Source organism: Rhincodon typus, chromosome 7 (genome assembly GCF_021869965.1).
Source record: "Rhincodon typus isolate 14 chromosome 7, sRhiTyp1.1, whole genome shotgun sequence".
NCBI classification, from domain to species: domain Eukaryota; kingdom Metazoa; phylum Chordata; class Chondrichthyes; order Orectolobiformes; family Rhincodontidae; genus Rhincodon; species Rhincodon typus.
In genome coordinates, this window is record NC_063338.1 from 3,052,313 (window position 1) to 3,074,637 (window position 22,325).

Below are 22,325 nucleotides of genomic sequence, written 5' to 3' on the forward strand. Positions count from 1 at the left end.
GCTTGCCATTACACACCCCCTGTTAGTCACTAACAGTCCCCATTGACAACTATTCACCCTCCCAGTCTGATTGTTAGCAACTCCTTTGTCTGTCCAACTGTCTTTCTCTCTCTTTGGGTTGAATCTTATCGTTCACCTCCCTACCCCACCCACCTCCCTATTTTCTGCATATAAACTGACATTCTCCCAACCATTATCAGTTCTGAGGAAGCGTCACTGGACCCGAAACACTAACTCTGTTTTTTCCTTCACAGATGCTGCCAGACCTGCTGAGCTTTTCCAGCAACTTTGTTTTTGTTCCTGATTTATGACATCCACAGTTCTTTCAGTTTTTATTTTTTCTTTAATCCTGGTAAACCATTTCTGTGCACTCTCAAAATCCTTCCGATAGTGTGGCATCTGGAACTGTATGCAATGTTCCAAAGGTGGCTGAACTAAACTTCTGTACAGCTGCACACAAAACATGACTTGGCAATTTTTATACTCTATGCCCCGACCGAGGAAGAAGAGCATGCTTTATACCTTCTTGACCACCTTCTCCACTTGTTTTGCCACTTTCAGAGAACTGTGGGCCTTTACCGAAAATCCTTCTGCATTAATACGTTCAAGTGTTCTTCCATTTACTGTATTTTTCCCTCCTGTACTACACCTACCAAAATACATCGCCCTGCATTTGTGCAGATTAAATTCTATCTGCCATTCCTCCAACCACGTCTCCAGCCTATCTGTATCCTGCTGTATTCTCTGACATTCCACCTCACTATCCACAGCTCCCCCAATTTTTATATAATTCGCAACTTTACAGTCCACCTACATTCTCCTCCAAATCATTTATATAAATTACAAACAACAGAGGTTCCAGCACGGATGCCTGCAGAACACTGCTGGTCACAGATTTCTAGTCAGAAAAATACCCTTCCTCCCTACTCTCTGATTTCTATGACCAAGCCAGCTCTGCATCCAGCTTAACAGCTCATGGTGGAACCCATGTGACTTCGCTTTCTGCATTACCCTACCATGAAAGACCTTGTCAAAGACCTTGCTAATGTCCATGTAAACAACATCCATCGCCCTGCCCTCACCTTTGTCACTTCTTCAAAAACCTCAATCAAGTTTGGGAGACACAACCTCCCCCATACAAAGCCACGCTGCTTATCACTAATATGTTCATATTTTTCCAAATGTGAGTAAATCCCTATTCTGAAGGATATTCTCCAATAATTTCCCTACCACTGACATAAGGTTCACCAGTCTGTACTTTCCCAGATTATCCCTGTTGCTGTCTTAAACAAAAGAAGGACATTGGCTATTCTTCAATCCAATGGGACCTCGCCAACGCCTGAAAAGGAGACAAAGATTTCAAGCAAGGCCCCAGTAATTTCCTCCTTCGCTTCCATCAGTATTCTAGGATAGATCCCATCAGGTCCTAAGGATGTGTCTATCTTAATTCTTTTCAAAACGCCCAACACCTCTTCTTTATCGGTCAAGTTGGCTACAGAGTAGAATGCTCCAACCAGAGGTCCTCTGCTCTTTCTGTTTATTTCCCTTTTTTCTCTCTATTTTCCCCTTTTTCCCCAGTTGGTGTTCTCTCCCAAGGTAGAGTGGGCTGGAGGCATGGAGTGGAGCGGGCTCTGGGCAGAGCAGAGATGGCCAACGTGTCCCGAGCAGAGCAGGAATGGCCAGCCGGCTGGAGGTTCGCATGGAGTGGGGATGGCCAGTGGACTGGAGGCCTGAGCAATGCAGGGGTGGCCAGCAGACTGGACGCTAGGGTGGAGCGGGGACAGCCAGTGAGCTGGAGGCCCGAGCAGAGTGGGATGGCTGTTGGTCTGAGGACCAGTGTGGACGGTCAGCAGCTTGTGAGCCCAGGCAGACCATATGTGGAAGCCCCTTGAGTGGATCTACTGAAAGACTGTACTGCTTATCTTTTTAGCTTTACTGTCATTTTTCTAATTTATACTTTGAACAACTGTAAATAATGCAACTCTTTTTCCTTTCTTTTTCCCCTTATTTCTATTTTTTTGTATCTAAAGTCTGTACCTAGGTACTTTGTACTTAAGAGGGTGCCATATGGGTCGACATTGTAGACTTTTCACTGTACTCCTGTACTTCTATACTTGAGTACACATGACAGGAAAGGATATTCTATTCTGTCTATTCATTTTTATATCAACATACTCATCTCTGGACTCACCATGCATCACGCCCTTCTCCTTTGTGAATACCAATGCAAAGTATTCATTGAGGACCTCACTCACTTCCTCCAGCTCTACGCAATAAATTCCCTCATTTGTCCTTGAGTGGACCTACCTTTTCCTTAACTATTGTCTTGCTCCTTACATAAGCATAAAACACCTTTAAGATTTTACTTAATCCTGCTTACCAAAGACATTTCACAACCACTTTTAGCCCTCCTAGCATCTTGTTCAGTTCTTGTTAAGTTTTGGGTCCATTATTTAGAGCAAGATATTTCATTGGAAGCAGTTAAGAGAGGGTTCACGGGGATGATCCTGGTACAGAGCAATTGTCTCATGAGCAACCATCGTACAAATGATCTCATTGAAACATATGAGACTTGACAGGGTAAGTGCTGAGAGGAAATTTCCCCTTATAGGAGAGCCTAAGACCAGAATACATAGTCTCAGAATAAAGGCACCAATTTAAGACAGAGATGAGGAGGAATTTCTTTTCTCAGAGGCATGTGGATCTTGCAAGTCCTTGCCACTGAGAGCTATGGGGACAGAGTCCATGTGTATACTTAAGGCTGAGATAGATAAATTCTTGATTGGTAGGGGAATCAAGGTTCTGGGGAAAGGAGAGGAAAGTGGATGTGTCGGATTAGTCATGATCCTGCTGAATGGTGTAACAGTCTAGAGGAACTAAATCCCTACTCCTATTCCAATTTTTATGGTTTTAGTAATAGATTTCAGCATTTTCCCTATGATAGATGTTAGGCTTACTGGCCTATGGTTTCCTGCTTTCTGCACTCTCCTTTAATTTCCTAATCTACTACAGTTTTGCCAGAATCTCAGAAATTTTAGAAGATTATATCCAAATAATGCAGGATTGCTGCAGACACTTGCTCTCAGAGCCTGGCTGTAGGCCATCAGGTTGAGGAGACTTGTCAACCTTTAGTTCCATTTGTATTTTTTTCCTCTGGCAATTGCTTTTTCTTTAACTTCTTCCCACCCTTTTACCTCTTGATCAAGTATTTGGGGATTTCTTTTGTGTCTCCTGCAGTAAAGATCAATAGACAAACCGGTTGGCCATTTGTCATTTCCATTTTTTTCCCATTAATAATTCTTCAGTCTCTTTCTCTGAGGGTCCAACTCTCTTCAATGATGCTATTCCTTTCTAAACTCCATCTATCTGTTTTGATTTTTCTATAATGTGGAGATGCCAGTGTTGGACTGGGGTGGACAAAGTCAGAAGTCACATGATACCAGGTCATAGCCTAACAGGTTTATTTGAAATCACAAGCTTTCAGAGCACTGCTCCTTCATCAGGTGAAGTGAACTGGGTGGGATGCTCTTTGGAGGGTCGGTCGATGTGAATTTGTTGGGCTGGGTGGCCTGTTTCATAGAACATAGAACATTACAGCGCAGTACAGGCCCTTCAGCCCTCGATGTTGCGCCGACCTGTTTCCACACTGAAGGGATTCTATGATATAATTCTATGAAGAGCAATTATCAAACAACATTTACCACCAAGCTAAATAAGGAGACATTAGGACAGATCAACATCATCTTGGTTGAAGAGGCATTTCTTAGAAACTAGGAGTAGGAGTAGGATATTCAGCCCTTCAAGCATGCTCTGCCATTCAATATGACCCACTATCTCAATGCTAGATTCCTGCTTTCCCCTCCCCACCATTTAATGCATTTAAAATCTAAAAATTATCAATCTCTTTCTTGAATATATTCAATGACTTCGTCTCCACAGGCTTTTATGGAGAGAATGCTGCAGCTACACTACCCTTTGGGTGAAGAAATGTTTTCTCATTTCAGTTCTAAATGGCCTACCCTGTATCCTGAGACTGCGTACCCTGGTTCTAGACTCCCGAACCAGAGGAAACATCCTTCCTGCATCTAGTCTGTCCAGCTGTATTAGAACTTTATATGTTTCAACCATATCCCCTCTCATCCTTCTAAACTGTAGTGAATGCTGGCCCAGTTGACCCATCTCACCTCACAGGGCAGTCTTGCCAACCCTGTTATTAGCCTAGTTAACCTCCATTGCATATCCTTTAAAGCAAATATGTCCCGTATAGGGAAGGAGACCAAACAAAGGAGAAAAGGATGGATGTGAGGTGGTGAGGCTCTTAAGAGCATATGAAAATGGAGCAGGAGTAGGCCTTTCAGTCCTTCAAGCTTGTTCTGCCATTCAATATGATCATTACTGATCACCTACCTTGGCTATTCTTTACCATACTTTCCCTACATCACTTGATTCCCCTAAAATCCAAAATATTCTGAATCTTAGGGAAAGTGAGGGATGTTCCACTCAATCAGTTATTGTAGTATCATAAAATTCCTACAGTGCAGATAGAGATAATTCATTCCATCAAGTCTGTACCAATCCTCCAAAGAGCATCCCACTCCGCACCCCGTACCTTTCCCTATAACCCTGCATTTACCATGGTTAACCCACCTAGTCTGCACAAACCCAGACACCCTGACATATTTTGGGTGGCACGGTGGCTCAGTGGTTAGCACTATTGCCTCACAGCACCAGGGACCCAGGTTCAATTCCAGCCTTGGGCAACTGTCTGTGTGGAGTTTGCACATTCTCCCCGTGTCTGCATGGGTTTCCACTAGGTGCTCCAGTTTCCTCGCACAGTCCAAAGATGCACAGGTTAGGACTGCTAAATTGCCCATAGTGTTCAGGGATGTGTAGATTAGGTCAGTTACAGGGGTATGGGTCTGAGTGGGATGCTCCAAGGGTCAGTGTGGACTTGTTGGGTTGAAGGGCCTATTTCCACACTTGTAGGGATTCTATGATTTTAGCATGGCCAATCCACCTAAACTTACTTCTTTAGACAGCAGGAGGAAACCAGAGCACCTGGAGGAAACCCACACAGACACAGGGAGAACATGCAAACACCACACAGTCATTCACCCAAGGTTGAAATCAAACCCGGGTCCTTGGATCTGTGAGGCATCGTGAGGAGCATGGATAGGGTGAATTGCCAAAGTCTTTTTCTCAGTCTAGGGGAGTCCAAATCTGGAGGGCATAGGTTTAAGGTAAGAGGAGAAAGATTTAAAAGGGACCTAAGAGGCAACTTTTTCATGCTGAGGCTGGTGCATATGTGGAATGAGCTGCCAGAGGAAGTGATGGAGGCAGGTACAATAACAATATTTAAAACACATCTGAATGAATACATGAATAAGGAGGGTTTAGAGGGATATGAGCTAAATGCTGGCAAATGGGGCTAGATTAATTTAGGATATCTGGTCAGCATAGACGTGTTGGACTGGAGGATCTATTTCTGTGCTGTACAATGTTAATACTCTATGAATGTTAATTCTATACATTGACTAATAGAGACAAGTATCCCAAATGTCTTCTTAACCATTTTTTCCACCTGTCTTGATAACTTAAGTGACCAGTATAAATGCACACAAAGATCCCTCTGATCCTTGGTGCAGCCCAGGATCTTACCATTCATCATGTATTCCCTTGCCTTGTTTATCCCGCCCAAGTACATCACTTCACATTTATCCGGATTGAACTCCATTTGCCATGATCAGTCTATCTGATCAGCTTGTCTATGTCCTCCTGTAATCTGAAGCTTTCCTTCTCATTATTTTCCACCCCACCAATTTTTGTAACATGTGTGAGTCTACTGATCAACACTCCTACATTAAAAACGAAATCATTTATATAGCACAAACAGTGTGGAGACAAACACTGAACCTCTGAAGAAACCCCACTGGGCACGGACATCCACTCGAAAAAACATCCTCAACCATTGCCCTCTGCTTCCTGTCACGTTGGCATATCCTGGTTGCAACTGAAATTGAAATATGGCACTAGTGAAGACAAAACCGTGGAGTCTCAGCAGTGGCTCTTGTGCTGCACAGGTCATGATTTTTGAGTGGCTTCAGCCCTGTTCCTGTAACCCTCGGCTAGAGGTTTATAGTCCAGACTAGACTAATACTCGAAAGTAAACTCCCAGAAGAAGCAGTTCACCCATTTCATCTTCTTCGAATTAAGATATTTTTTCATTTACTCTTGAGATGTGGGTGTTGCTGGCTGGCTAGCATTTGTTGCCCATCTCTAGTTGCCCTTGAAAAGGTGGTGGTAAGCTGCCAACTTCAACCACTGCAATCCACATGCATTGTGGTTGACCCACAATATCCTAAGAGAGGGGGGTTCAGGATTTTGACACAGCGACAGTGAAAGAATAGTGATATATTTCCAAGTCAGGATGTTGGATGTCAGGCTTGGAGGAAAGCTTGCAGGTAGCCATGTTCCCATGTATCTGCTGCCCTTGTCTTTCTAGATAGAAGTGATCATAGGTTTGGGAGGAGCTGCCTAAGTAGCCTTGGTGAATTTCTGTCGTGCATCGTGTAGATGGAACATACTGCTGCCACTGAGCATTGGTGGTGGAGGGAGTGGATGCTTGTGGATGTGATGCCAATCAAGTGGGCTACTTTGCCCTAGATGGTGTCAAGTTTCTTGAAAGTTTTTGGAGCTGCACACAGGCAGGTGGGGAGTATACCATCACACTCTTGATTTATGACTTGTAAGTGGTAGACAGGCAATGGGGAGCCAAGAGGTGAATTATTCACTGCAGTATTCTTAGCCTCTGATCTACTCTTGTAGTCATTGTATTTATGTGACATGTCCAGGTGAGTTTCTGATTAGTAGTAACCCCAAGGACATTAATAGTGGAGGATTCAGTGGTTGTAACAACATTGAATATCAAATGGAAGAGGTTAGATTGTCTGTTATTGGAGATAGTTATTGCCTGGTATTAGTGTGGTATAAATATTACTTGCCACTTGTCAACCCAAGCCTGGATATTGTCCAGATCTTGTTGCATTTGAACATGGACTGCTGCAGGATCTGAGGAGTTGTGAATAGTGCTGAACAACATGCAATCATCAGCAAACATCCTCACTTCTGACCTTAAAATGTAGGGAAGGTCATTGATGAAGCAGCTGAAGATGGTTTGGCCTACGACACTGTTCTGAGAAATTCCTTACGACAGTAAACTATCTCAGGATATAAAGACAGATAGTAGAAGTTTCTACAAATATATAAAATGAAAAAGAGTGGTTCAGGTAAACATTGGTCCTTTGGAGGATCAGAAGGGGGATTTAATCATGGGAAATGAGGAAGTAGCTGAGGCATTGAACAGGTATTTTGTGTCGGCCTTCACAGTGGAGGACACGAATAACATGCCAGTAATTGATGACAAGGAGACTAAGGTAGGTGAGGACCTAGAAATGATCATTATCATGAAAGAGATAGTGTTGGGCGAGGCAATGGAGCTAAAGATAGACAAGCCTCCTGGCCCTGATGGAATGCATCCCAGGGTACTAAAAGAGACAGTGGGAGAAATAACAAATGCTCTCGTGGTAGCTTTCTTAAATTTGTTGGACTCTAGGGCAGATTGGTAAACAGCAAATGTGACACCTCTGTTTAAAAAAAGGAGGCAGACAAAACATGGGGAATTATAGGCCATTTAGCTTAACTTCTGTGGCGGGAAAATTCTTGAATCTATCATCAAGGAAGAAATAGCAAGACATCTAGATAGAAATTGTTCCATTGTGTATGGGTTTATGAAGGGCAGGTCATGTTTAACTAATTTGCTGGAATTCTGTGAAGACCTTATGAGCACGGTGAACCATGGCGACCTAGTAGATGTGGTGTATCTAGATTTCCAAAAAGGCATTCAGGGCAAGGTGCAGCACAAAAGACTGCTGCATAAGAAAAAGGTGCATGGTGTTATGGGCACCCTATTAGCATGGATAGAGGATTGGTTAACTAACAGGAAACAAAGAAGCTTTTCTGGTTGGTGATCAGTGGCTTGTGGTGTGTCTCAAGGATCAGTGTTGGGACCAAAATTGTTTACAATTTATGTAAATGATTTGGAATTAGAGACCACATGTAGTGTGTCAAAGTTTGTAGATGACACTAAGATGAGTTGTAGAGCCAAGTATGCAAAGGACTCTGAAAGTTTGCCGAGGGATGTAAATATTTTAAGTGGGTGGGCAGATGGAGTACAATGTTGATAAATGTGAAGTCATTCATTTTGGTAGGAATAACCATAAAAAGGACTATTACTTGAATGGTAAAAAATCGCAGCATGCTGCTGAGCAGAGGGACCTGGGTGTCCTTGTGCATGAATCGCAGAAGGTTCGTTTACAGGTGATTAAGAAGGCAAATGGAATTTTATCCTTCATTGCTAGAGGGATTAAGTTTAAAAGTAGGGAGGTTATGTTTCAGCTGTGTAGGGTGCTGGTGAGGTCACACCTGGAGTACTGTGTGCAATTTTGGTCTTCTTACTTGAGAAGGGATGTGCTGGCACTGGAGAGGATGCACAGGAGATTCACTAGGTTGATTCTGGAGAAGAGAGAGTTGGCTAATGAGGAAAGACTGATAAGTCTAAGATTATATTCATTGGAATTTAGAAAAATGAGGGGGGACCTTATAGAAACATATAAAATTATGAAGGGAATAGATAAGATAGAAGCAGTGATGATGTTTCCATTGGCTGGCGAAACTAGAACAAGAGGGAACAACCTCAAAATTAGGGGGAGCAGATCCTGCCCAGTGAAGTAGTTGAGACTTCCTCATTGAATGGTTTTAAAGCTTAGGTAGATAATGTTTTGAACAGTAAAGGAATTAAGTGTCGTGGTGAGAAGGTGGGTAAGTGGAGCTGAGACCACAAAAAGATCAGCCATGATCTTATTGAATGGTGGAGCAAGCTCAAAGGGCCAGATGGCCTATTCCTGCTCCTGATTCTTAACGTTCTTATGCACTTAAGTTCCTGCAGTGATGTCCTAGAGCTGATATTACTGACCTCCAATAACCACAACCATCTTCCTTTGTGCCAAGTATGACTCTAACCAGTGGACAGTTTGTCCTCAGATCCACAAACAGGACTGCACAGGCAGTCCATTGTTTCAGCCTGCTCCTGCCCCACAGAACTCATCGCTTCCTACCTCGACTAAGTCCTTTCTCCCCTTTCAGGTGAAGCAGCACTTCACCTGCTCTTCCCAGAATCTAGTCTACTGCGTTCACTAATCACAATGTGGTCTCCTCTACATTGGGGAGACAAAGTGTAGACTGGGTGACCACTTGACAGAACATCTACGTTCTGCTTGCAAAAAAGATCCTGAGCTTCAAGTTGCCTGTCACTTTAACACACCACCCTGTTCCCTGGCCAACATCTCTGACTCAGGCTTGCTGCAGTATTCCTGCGAAACTCAGCGCAAGCTGGAAGAACAACAATTCAGTTTCCATTTGGGGACTCTGCAGCCCTCCGGACTCAATATCGAGTTCAATAATTTTGGGGCCCAAACTCTCCATTGTCCTAGCCCCCTATCCTACACACCAGACCTTATTATCACATAGTCTGCCATTACACACTACCTATTGTTAGTCACTAACAGACCCCATTAACAGCTATTCACCCTCCTGGCCAGATTGTTACCAACTCCTTTGTCTATCCAACTGCTTTTCTCTCTCTTTGCACTCTATCCCACCTATTGTTTACTCCTTACCCCCTTCTCCCACCCTTTCATCTGCATATAAACCACATTTTCCTAGCTACCATCTGTTCTGAGGAAGGGTCACTAGATCCAAAATGTTAACTCTGATTTTTCTTCACAGATGCTGCCAGACTTGCTGACCTTTTCCAGCAACTTCTGTTTTTGTTCCTGATTTACAGCATCTGCAGTTCTTTTCGTTTTCTTTGAGCAGACTCCCAGCCTTTCTGAGAAGTAGTTGCCACACTTGGGTTTATGACGGGAAATATGTAATTTAGCACCTCATCTAAAAGGTACCTTCTAACTGCATTGGACTGTCTTCTTGGATTACACATTTAAATCACATGTGCACACTGAAGATGTGAAGGAGAGAAAGGTACCCTCGTGAGGTATGTCCTCAAATTAATAATTCTTGGAAAAGGTCCTGGATTTTATTGGAATGAGGCCCAGAGGTCACTTCATCAGGATTCCAATCTGGTGTCATGATACTCCAAATATCAAAGGCTTTTTTCGATTACAGTTATAAATAGATGAGAAGTAGATGTTTGTATCAGGAAGGAGACAACAGGATCCATCTATAAATAACTGGAAATTAAATTTGTCTCAGCAATATTCCTTAGAAAGATTCATTACCTTCTGTAAATATTGTGGTCGCATTCATTCACAGCAGTCAGCTCCAAATCTCAATCTCTTTAGGTGTGGTTGATGTTCTTATGTTCCTGCAGAGACTTCTTCCCAGTAAAGTCATTAGCCTATAACATGGATGGCGAATCGAAGCGAGAATTCCCTTTCTTGATCAACAATCCAGTGATCTCACTGAGATCACTAGCAGAAACTAGGCTGTGCACAGATCATTGAAGTAGATGGACAAGTGGAGGGAGAACTAAAGTAAAGTATACGGTGTGCTTGGCTTTATTAATAGGGGCGTACCGTACCAAAGCAAGGAGGTGATGATAAACTTGTACAAGACACATGTTCGACGTCAGCTGGAGTACTGTGTACATTGTGGGAGCCGAATTATAGGAAAGATGTAAATGAATTGGAGAGAGTGAGGATTGGTTCCAGGAATGAGAAATTTCAGTCATGAGGATAGATTGAAGAATTTGTGACAGCTCTCCCTGGAGAGAAGAGTCTGAGAGGAGATCAAAATCATGACTGGGCTGGACAGAATAGATAGGGAAACTGTCCCTGCTTATATAAGGATTTAGATTTAGATTTGGATTTGGAGTTGGATTTTATTTCAAGTATGGAAGTACAGGATTACAGTGAAAAGTGTACAATGTCACCACACACACCATCTTCAGTGCAAAGGTACCAAGGTACAAAAAACTTAGGTACAGTGTAGTAAAGGAGAGAAGCAAAGTTAAAATGTTAAGCATTACAGACCATCCACAGAAAAATAAGCAGAAAAATAAAGAAATAAGGTGATAGAACATCGAACATAAAACATAGAACAATACAACACAGTACAACACAGTACAGGCTCTTCGGCCCATGATGTTGTGTCAACCTATTATCCTAGTCTAAGATCAAACTACCCTGCATATCCTTCATTTTACTATAATCCATGTGCCTATCCAAGAGTCACTTAAATGTCCCTAATGTATCTGATTCCACTACCACCAACGGCAGCGCATTCCACGCACACACCACTCTGTAAAGAACCTACCTCTGACATCTCCCCTGTACCTTCTTCCAATTACCTTAAAATTATGACCCCTTGTAATAGTCATTTCTGCCCTGGGAAAAAATCTCTGGCTATCCGCTCTATCTATGCCTTTCATCATCTTGTACACCTCTATCAAGTCACCTCTCATCCTTCTTTGCTCAATGAGATAAGCCCTAGCTCCCTCAACCTTTCCTCATAAGACCTGCCTTCCAGTCCAGGCAGCATCCTGGTAAATCTCCTCTGCATCCTCTCTAAAGCTTCCAAATCCTGCCTATAATGAGGTGACAAGAAATGAACACAATATTCCAAGTGTGGTCTAACCAGAGTTTTAAGAGCTGCAGCATAACCTCGTGGCTCTTAAACTCAATTCCCCTGCCAATGAAAGCCAACACACCATACGCCTTCTTAACAACCCTATCAACTCGGGGAGCAACTTTGAGGGATCTGTGGACGTGGACTCCAAGATCCCTCTTTTCCTTTACACTGCCAAGAAAGGAGAATAACAGTGACAGTTAACATTAAAGTACTTCTAATATAAACTAGAAAAATAAAGGAACAAAAATGGGAGGACATAAAGTTAAAGTGATGTGCAAAAGAAGCAAAGGGTGATGTGAGAAAAAGCTTTTTCACACAGTGAGTATTTAGAATATGGGTATGGTTTGAATGTGATGGAACCAGGTTCAACTGAGACATTCTGGAGGGGTTTTGGATGGTTAATTGGGTAGAAAAATTGTGCAGAAATAAAGGGAAAAGGTAGAAGATTGGCACTAGATAATAGAAATGGATAATAAAGCCGTGCGGGCCCAATAGACATAATTAGCTCCTCCTGAGCTGTAACAATTCTGAATTCAAGATTCAGTAAATAAGCAGTAATCCGTGAAAATTGATTCACTAGATGTACTGGAGTTCGTTTTGAAGTATACAGGAGGGATTAGTAGTTCTCATTTGTTTTACAGTCTTGTTTCCTCTGGGCAGTGAATCAGGGTCAACAAAGACATGGTCACTCGCATCTAAGAATACATCAGGTACCTTGAGATAGGCAAATTGGCTGAGATTACACCTCAAATCCACATAACAAATGTGGATTGGTCCTCAACAAAAGTCACCATAAGGAAACACTGTGTACACCCATGACAGTAGCAACATTACACTGGCTTGAACATGTTAAATCACAAGGAGCAAGATATGATGCAATTTGACACTGAATCACCAAACTGAATACGGTGACAAACAATTTAGTGAAAGGGATTGGCCTACAGGATCATATTCATTCAGCTCAAACCCTCTGATGGTGTAGGATATGATGTCAGCCTGAGAGCATTTGAATAATTGGATCTGGAGATGACTCAATTATAGAGTCATAGAGTCACAGAGTAATACAGCATGGAAACAGGCTCTTCTGCCCAAACTGGTCCATGCTGACCATAGTGCCCACTCAGCTAGTTCCAATTGCCCACATTTGGCCCATATCCTTCTAAATCCTTCCCATCCATGTACCTATCCAAATGTTTTTTTAAATGTTGCTATTGTACCTTCCCCAACCACTTTATCTGGCAGCCCATTCCATTTACGCACCTCTCTCTGCATGAAGAAGTTGCCCCTCAGGTCCTTCTTAAATCTTTCCCCTTCCATCTTAAACCTATGCCCTCTAGTTTTCAATTCCCCAGACCTGGAAAAACACTGTGTGCATTCAACCTACCTGTGCTCCTCATGATTTTATACATTCAATAAGGTCACCCCTCATTCTCCTACATTCCAAGGAATAGAGTCCGATCCTGGCCAACCTCTCAAAGAACAAAGAACAAAGAAAATTACAGCACAGGAACAGGCCCTTTGGCCTTCCAAGCCTGCGCCGATCCAGATCTTCTATCTAAACCTGTTGCCTATTTTCCAAGGATCTATATCCCTCTGCTCCCTGCCCATTCATGTATCTGTCTAGATACATCTTAAATGACGCTATCGTGCCCGCTTCTACCACCTCCACTGGCAACGTGTTCCAGGCACTCACAACCTTCTGCGTAAAGAACTTTCCATGCATATCTCCCTTAAACTTTTCCCCTCTCACCTTGAAATCGTGACCCCTAGTAATTGAATCCCCCACTCTGGGAAAAAGCTTCTTGCTATCCACCCTGTCTATACCTCTCATGATTTTGTAGACCTTAATCAGGACCCCTGTCAACCTCCATCTTTCTAATGTAAATAATCCTAATCTACTCAACCTCTCTTCATAGCTAGCGCCCTCCATACCAGGCAACATCCTGGTGAAACTCCTCTGCACCCTCTCCAAAGCATCCACATCCTTTTGGTAATGTGGCAACCAGAACTGTACGCAGTATTACAAATGTGGTCGAACCAAAGTCCTATACAACTGTAACATGACCTGCCAACTCTTGTACTCAATACCCCGTCCGATGAATGAAAGCATGCTGTATGCCTTCTTGACCACTCTATCGACCTGCGTTGCCACCTTCAGTGTACAATGGACCTGAACACCCAGATCTCTCTGTGCATCAATTTTCCCCAGGGCTTTTCCATTTACCGTATAACTCCTTATAACTCAGGCCTACTAGTCCTGGCAACATCCTCATAAATCTTCTTTGCACACTTTCCAGTTTAACCATGTCTTTCCTATAACAGGGTGACCAAAACTGTACACAATACTCCAGTGTGGCCTCACAATTATACAACTGTAACATAATATCCCAACTCCTATACTCAAAGCCTTGACCAATGGAAGGCCAGCATGCTAAATGCGTTCTTCACCACCTATCCACCTGGGACACCACTTTCAATGAACTATGTACTTGTACTCCTAGGTCCCTCTGTTCCACAACACTCCTGAGGACCTTGCCATTTAGTGTATAAGTCCTATCTTGGTTTGACTTTCCAAAATGCAATACCCCTCACTTATCTGTATTGAATTGCATTTGCCAATCCTCAGCCCACTTCCCCATCTGGTCAAGATCCCTCTGTAATTTTTGATAACCTTCTGATACCTCCTAATTTTGTATCATCTGCAAACTTACTAATCATGCCTTGTACATTCACATTCAGACCATTTATGTAAACAACAAATAACAAAGGTCACAGCACCGACCCCTGTGGCACACCACTAGTCACAGGCCTCCAGTCCAAGGAACAACCTTCAACCATCACCCTCTGCTTCCTACCATCAAGACAGTTTTGAATCCAATTAGTTAGCTTTCCCTGGATCCCATGCGACCTAACTGTCATGACTAGCCTGCCATGCGGGATCTTGTCAAAGGCCTTACTAAAGTCCATATAGACAACATTCACTGCCCTACCCTCATCCATCCTATTGGTTACCTTTGAAAAACTCTAAAAGATTTGTCAGACATGACTTCCCGCACACATATCCATGCTGACTATCCCTAATCAGACCTTGACTATCCAAATTTTGGGTGATCCTGTCCCTCAGTATCCTCTCCAATAACTTTCCTACCACTGATGTCAGGCTCACTGGCCTATAGTTCCCTGGCTTGTCTTTGCTACCTTTTTGTAGCAATGGAACAGAATTAGCCACCTTCCAGTCTTTTGGAACTTCACCAGTGGCTAAAGATGAAGCAAGGGGCAGGAGAATTGAGTTTAAGAGCCGCGAGGCTATGCTGAAGCTCTATAAAACTCTGGTTAGACCATACTTGAAATATTGTGTTCAGTTCTCGTCACCTCATTATAGGAAGGATGTGGAAGCTTTAGAGAGAGTGCAGAGGAGATTTACCAGGATGCTGCCTGGACTGGAGTGCAGGTCTTATGAGGAAAGTTGAGGGAGCTAGGGCTTTTCACAGTGGAGCGAAGAAGGATGAAAGGTTACTTGACAGAGGTGTACAAGATGATGAGAGGCATAGATAGAGTGGATAGTTAGAGACTTTTTCCCAGGGCGGAAATGACTGTTACGAGGGGGCATAATTTTAAGGTGACTGGGCGAAGGTATAGGGGAGATGTCAGAGGTAGGTTCTTTACACAGAGCTTGGTGGGCGTGTGGAATGCGCTGCTGGCAGTGGTAGTGGAGACAGATACTTTAGCGACTTTTAAGCGACTCCTGGATCGGCACATGGAGGATAGTAAAATGTATGCTATGCAGGGTAGATTGATCTTAGTAGGATAATAGGGCGGCACGACATCGTGGGCTGAAGGGCCTGTACTGTGCTGGACTGTTCTATGTTCTATGTTCAAATATCCCTGCAAGGGCCTCTGCAATTTCTTCCCTGGCCTTCCATAATGTCCAAGGATGGACTTGATCAGGCCCAGGAGATTTATCTACCTTAATGTGCTTTAGGACTGCAAAAACCTCCTCTCTGATGATGTGTATGCAGTCCAAAATATCTCCTCTTGTTTCTCATATCCCTTAGCATCCGTGATTCTCTCCTCAGTAAACACTGAGGAAAAATAGTCATTAAAAATCTCTCCCGTCTCCTTGGCTCCACACATAGATGGCCATGCTGATCTTTAAGGGGATCTATTCTCTCCCTTCCAACCTTTTTGGAGAGGCATGGTGGCTCAGTGGTTAGCACTGCTGCCTCACAGCACCAGGGATCCGTGTTTGATTCCACCCTCGGCTGACTGTGTGGAGTGTGTCTGCGTTGGTTTCCTCTGGGTGCTCCAGTTTCCTCCCACAGTTCAAAGATGTGTAGGCTAGATGGATTGGCCATGCTAAATTGCCTGTAGTGTTCAGGGATGTGTAGATTAGGTGGGTTATAGGCAGATGGGCCTGGGTGGGATGCTCTGAGTGTCAGTGTGGACTTGTTGGGCCAAAGGGCCTGTTTCCACACTGTAGGGATTCTATGAACTTTTACTCTTAATATAGCTATTGAAGCTCTTGAGGTTATCGTTAACCTTATCTGCTAGATCCAACTCATACCTTCTTTTTGGTATTCTCATTTCCCTCTTAAGTGTGCTCCTACACTTTTTATAGTCATCTAGGGATTCACTTGAGCCCAATAGCTTAAACCGAATGTATGCCTTCTTTTTTTTCCTGACCAGAGCCTCAATGTCCCTCATCAGCCAGGGATCTCTAAGCCTGCCAGCTTCTCCCTTCACTCTAACAGGGACATATTATCCCTGTACTGTCTCCCATTTGCCAGTCGATCCTTTTCCATCAAACAGACTCACCCAGTCGAACTAATAGATCCTGCCTAATGGCCCTGCTCCAGTTTAGAGCCTTAACCTGTGGATCTGTCCCTTTTTTTCCATTACTATGTTAAAACTAAGAGAGTTATGGTCACTGGACCCAAAGTACTCTCTACTGACACTTCAGACACTTCACTTGCCTGACCTCGTTTCCTAAGAGGAGGTTCAGTGTTGCACCCTCCCAAGTAGGGCTCTCTACACATTGATTTAGGAAACTTTCTTGGACACATTTAACAAATTGCACCCTGTCCGGGCCTTTTAAACTCTGGGTGGCCCAGTCGATACAGGGGAAATTAAGATCTCCAACCAATACTACTCTATTATTCAGTTATCTGCAATCTCTCTCCACATCTGCTCCTCTAGTACCCGTTGGCTATTTGGGGGTCTATAATACAGTCCCAACAGAGTGACCATCCCCTTCTTTTGTCTACGTTCCAACCATATGGCCTCATTTGATGACCCTTTAAGAATATCCTCTCTGAGCACCGTTGTTAGGTCCTCCGTTATCAAAAGGGCAACTCCCCCTCCTCGCTCACTTGTACTTCTGTCACACCTGTAGCTTCTGTATCCTGGAACACGGAGCTGCCAGTCCTGCCTTTCTCTCAGTCATGTTTCTGTTATGGCTATAATATCTCAGTCCCCAGAGCCAATTCATGCTCTGAGCACATCTGCCTTACCAGTCAGACCTTGTGGGTTGAAATAAATACAATTTAAACCAAAGGTCTTTTCCCTTCCTTTACTGTGCCTCTGGCTACCCTGAATAGTAAATTTGCTCTCGATGGCTGATGTATTTTCCCCTGACTTCTCAATGGCCCCTCTCTTAGTCAGAGTGCCAATCCCTGCCAAACTAGTTTAAACCCTTCCAGGTAACACTAGCAAATCTCCCCGCGAGGATATTGGACCCCCTCTGGTTCCAGTGCAACCTGTCCCTCTTGTACAGGTCACCTCTACTCCAGAAGAGATCCCAATGATCCAAGAGCTGAAAACTTTGCCCCCTACACCAGCTTATCAGCCACACGTTCATCTGACCTACCTTTCTACTTCTGTCCTCACAGGCACATGGCACTGGGAGTAATCTGGAGATCACTACCCCTTGAAGTCCTGCTTTTTAACTTCTTACCTAACTTCCTATACTCATTTCACAGGACTTTTGTCTACCTATGTCATTTGTACTGAGGTGCACAATGACCTCTGGCTGTTTACCCTCCCCTTCAGAATGTTCTGCAACCACTCAGAGACATGCTTGACCCTGGCACTCAGGCAACATGCCATCCTGGTGTCTCTTCTGGATGAGGTTTTCAGCAAAGATTCTGGGAGGGAAATGGATACTGAATCTAACACAAGGTGGTTCTTTGGCTGTGACTGAGATGTAGTCTAAGCCACCTCAATGCTGGATAAGAATGGGGAGAGGATGGAGTGCAGAGGGTCAACCCTAATAAAAACTGCAAATACATGGAGGAAGACAAGGATCAATAGTTTACTGTGGTTACACAAAGGTTGGATGTCTTTTGTGACACAGATAAGGCCATTTTAGTGCAGCAGAAAGTGGGGAAGTCGTTATGGAGGAGCTCAAAGATGGGCATGGATTTGAGAGGTGACAAAGATGGCCAATGATTGATACAGAACAGAAATCACTGCTGGCACAGTAGTTTACAAGGGCACGAGTATCAAGGGTCAAACAATATAATTTAAGAGTAGAATATTATGATCTGATTTGCATTATAATAAAAGCAATGTGTAGACCTTCTCCAGGCCTATTGTTGCTGCATTTATTACATATTTGTGTTCTTTTATGTTTTAATATAACAGGTTGTTTGTGAGGTGTCTTGATTGTTCTGTTAGTCTTGAAAGAATTGATTACTGCTGTTAATCCTGAGGTTTGTTTGTCTGTTAATAAGTATTGTTCTCTCTCCTGTGGTTGACTGCTGGTTGCTGATTTCAAAGTCCCATTATTCTTTCCACAGCTCCCACCTCCAGCTTTAACAATGCATCGCTCCTCAAAACCTTTGAAGCAGACCCAACTGCTGCCTTTATTGCAGGTTTCAGGTGTTCCCTGCTTTTGCCTTCCCAACGGTCAAACAATGACTGACCTCAAAGGCACTAACATGGGCTGTGAAAACCATTTCACCAGTTCTCCTTTCCTTTTATTGCTGCTCCCGAGTCGCAGTTGCCAAACTATTTGGACACATTCCCAGAACTCCCAATTTGTGGTATCTCAACTAGGTCATTCATTCCTGCCATTGATCAGCTTCCCCAGGCAATTGGAAAGTGAACTGCTGATGCATTTGGATGATTCCTGAACATAAGTTAAATCGCCACTCTGTCCCCTCTCCAACATGCAAAGACAACAAACAGAAGCTGCTGGAACAGAAGTTTTGTCCTTTCCCTATCATTCAACAAGACCAAGGCTATTCTTCTACCTCAGCAACCCTCTATCCCCCACAACCCCTATAACCCCTTCTTTCCTTAGTTTCTAATTACTTCAGCCTTGAACACATTCAACGGCTGAGCATCCACAGCTGTTGGTAGTAGGGAATTCTGCTGTGAGTTTGCCTCTTCCAACAGGATGTTACTTTCCTTAGACGTGGAATATTAGCCCAGCGCACGCACAATCAGTGTCATGCTTCAAGTGATCTGAAGTAAGATGGAGTCTGAGATCAGGTAGTACGGTGGCTCACAGGTTAACATTGCTGCCTTACAGCGCTAGGGACCCGGGTTTGATTCCACCCTTAGACGCCTGGTCTGTTGAAGTTTGCATATTCTCCCCGTGTCTGCGTGCGTTTCCTCCAGATACTTGGTTTCCTCCTATAGTCCAAAAATGTGCAGGTTAGGTGGATTGGCCATGCTAAATTGTCTACAGAGTCCAGGGATCTGCAAACTAGGTGGATTAGCCATGAGAAATGCAGGGTTACAGGGATAGGGTGGGTGGGGGTGGGATGCTCTTCAGAGGGTTATTGTGGACTTGATGGGCTGAATGGCCTGTTTCCACACTGTGGGGATTCTATTCTATGATTTTATTATCTTTATACCCTTGGTTCACACACCGTGGTGCAGGGATGAAGTCATCAGCCTGTCTCTTAAATGTATGTTTTTATACTGTCTCGCCTAAAGAATCATTGTCATGCTGTGTCTCTTGAAAGTACACTGACATACTGTGTGTATTAAAGGTATACTGACATATTATGTCTCTTAAAGGTATTCTGTCATACACTGAATCTTAAAGGTATGGTGACATGCTGTATCTCTTAAAGGTGTAATGACATATTGTGCCTCTTAAAGGTACACTGGCACACTGTGTGACTGAAAGGTACACTGACATACTGTGTCTTTTGAGGTACACCAGATTACTGTATCTCTTAAAGGATCATTGGCATATGAGTAAAGTCATTTTTGTCCTACAGCTCTATAGGGCTACTCTCTCATCAGAGAGAAGCGACTGGTGGTGATTTAACCCAGGGGTCACCACGCTATAGATGAGGGTTGATGTTGAGAAGGTGGGACTTTCATGGTAATCTCAGCAGCGGCGCACTGTATCTCTTAACAGTACACTGCCATAATGTGTCTCTTAAAAGTACATTGTCATACTGCCTCTCTTAAAAGTACAATCTCATACTGTGACTCTTAAAGGCACACTGAAAAACTGTGCTTCTAAAATGAGATTCTGTATCTCTTAATTTTACGCTAACAAACTGACTTTGAGACCTAACACAACAAACTCCAAAGATTCAGAGATGTCCGAGTAAAGGAATTTTTAATCATCTTGGTTATCAATAGCAGACGCTTTGTTCTGATACTATAACCCTGTGCTCTAGATTCTTGGTTTAGGGAATGTAACATCTATTTTTTTTTGATGACTGTGATTTTTCTACGTGTTTTATCTATGGCAATGTCCCAGACATTCAGAGAATTCCAGGAGACCCTATTCTCCATGTTTCAGTCTAAGAGGAAAATGTCAGCTGGTTATTTGACTATGGAGCACTTCATGAGCAAATTATGATCTTATCCTCACCCAGTGACACATTATCCACTGGGACCAACTGGATAATGGTCAGAAACTGAGCGAGGACTGGCCTTTTAGGTATTGCAGCTACAAGAACAGGTCAGAAGCTAGGAACACTGCAGTAAATAACGCATCTCCTGACTCCCCAAAGTCTGGCCACCATCTACAAGAAACAAGTCAGGAATGTGATGGATCGTTGCAGCTACTGTAACACTCAAGAACCTTGATACCATCCAGGACAAAGCAGCCTGCTTGATTGGCACCATATCGACAAATATCCACTCCCACCATCACCGACACTCTGTAGCAGTAGTGCGTACTGTCTGCAAGATGTACTGCAGAAATTCACCAAAGATCTTTCCAAACCCATGACCACTTTCATCTAGAAGGACAATGGTGGCAGATATATGGGAACACCACCACCTGCAAGTTCATCTCCAAGCCACTCACCATCCTGACTTAGAAATTTATCACCATCCTTCACCATAACTGATTCAAAAATCTGAAATTCTCTTCCTAGGGGCAATGTGGGTCATCCTACAGCACATGGACTGCAGTGGCTCAAGATGGTAGCTCACCACCACCTTCTCAAGGGCAACTAGGGACGGGTAATAAATGTCATCCAACCAATGATGCCTACATCCCATGAGTGAATAAAAGAAAACACATGGGGTAGGTCCCGAGTTGAGGGCTCACCTCCAGTCCTAATCCTACCCAGCTGTGAGATATTCCTGTTCTCTACAATCAGTACCATTCTGGAGTATCTTGTGTGCCAGCAGCTAAACCATTGACAGGCTGACACTGTTTTTCTTTGTATCACTTACGCATGTAGAGATAAAATTGACAAGAGGTTATCTGATACTGATAGCTGTTATTGGTTTGGCTGACTGTGGTTTGAACTTTGGGGGCAGACCTGATATAGGAACAGTGTGCCCAGTATGTGGTGGAGGGGGTGGGGTGAGGAGGATTGTGAAACATTGCCCACTGCCCAAGAAACATCAGCTGCTTCTTTGCAGAAACTGTGATGGGGCCTTAAACACCAGCCTCGCAAAGTGCAGAATTGTGGTCAATGTTACTACATCGTAGCTGTCACCAAATTAAATTTAATACCATGTTTAGATCAATCTGGACAGCTGCTTGACAAATATCAGACAGTCTCAGTCTATGAATTATCCCCAGGTGGTAGTGGCAGCTAATAGATAAGCGAATATAACAGTGTGACGCATGGGAGAGATGGAGGTTCCAGCCTACATCCTATGTTGATACCCTTGCCAATGTATCCTCCTGACCATCTCTTACATTAGTGTTATAGAGTTCTACAGTACAGAAAAAGGACTTCAGCCCATCGTGTATGCGCTGGTCAAAAACGCATATCTAATTCTAATCCCAGTGTTTGTTCCTGCTTGAAAGGGATTAAGCAAGACAGTCATTAAACAGCCCATAGACAAAATTCTCTGCCTGTCCATACCAGGCAGCCAGAATTACTGGGCCCACAGGCACTTGGTAGAAGCTTTCAATATCGTGAGGGCCCTGGGACAGAGCAGATCGAAGAGCCAGAGGACACAGATGTAAAGTGATTTGCAAAAGAATCAAATGTGGTGCAGATGAAAGTTGTCACTCATTGTGTAGTTAGGGTCTGAAATACACTGCCTTGGAAATGTGGTGGGGACAGGCTCAATTGAACCATTCAAGAGGGCATTGGTGGTTATTTGGAGAGGAACAATGTGCAAGGTCACATGGAAAATGCAGGAAAGTGGCAGTAAGTTAAACTGCTCAGAGAGCCGGTGTA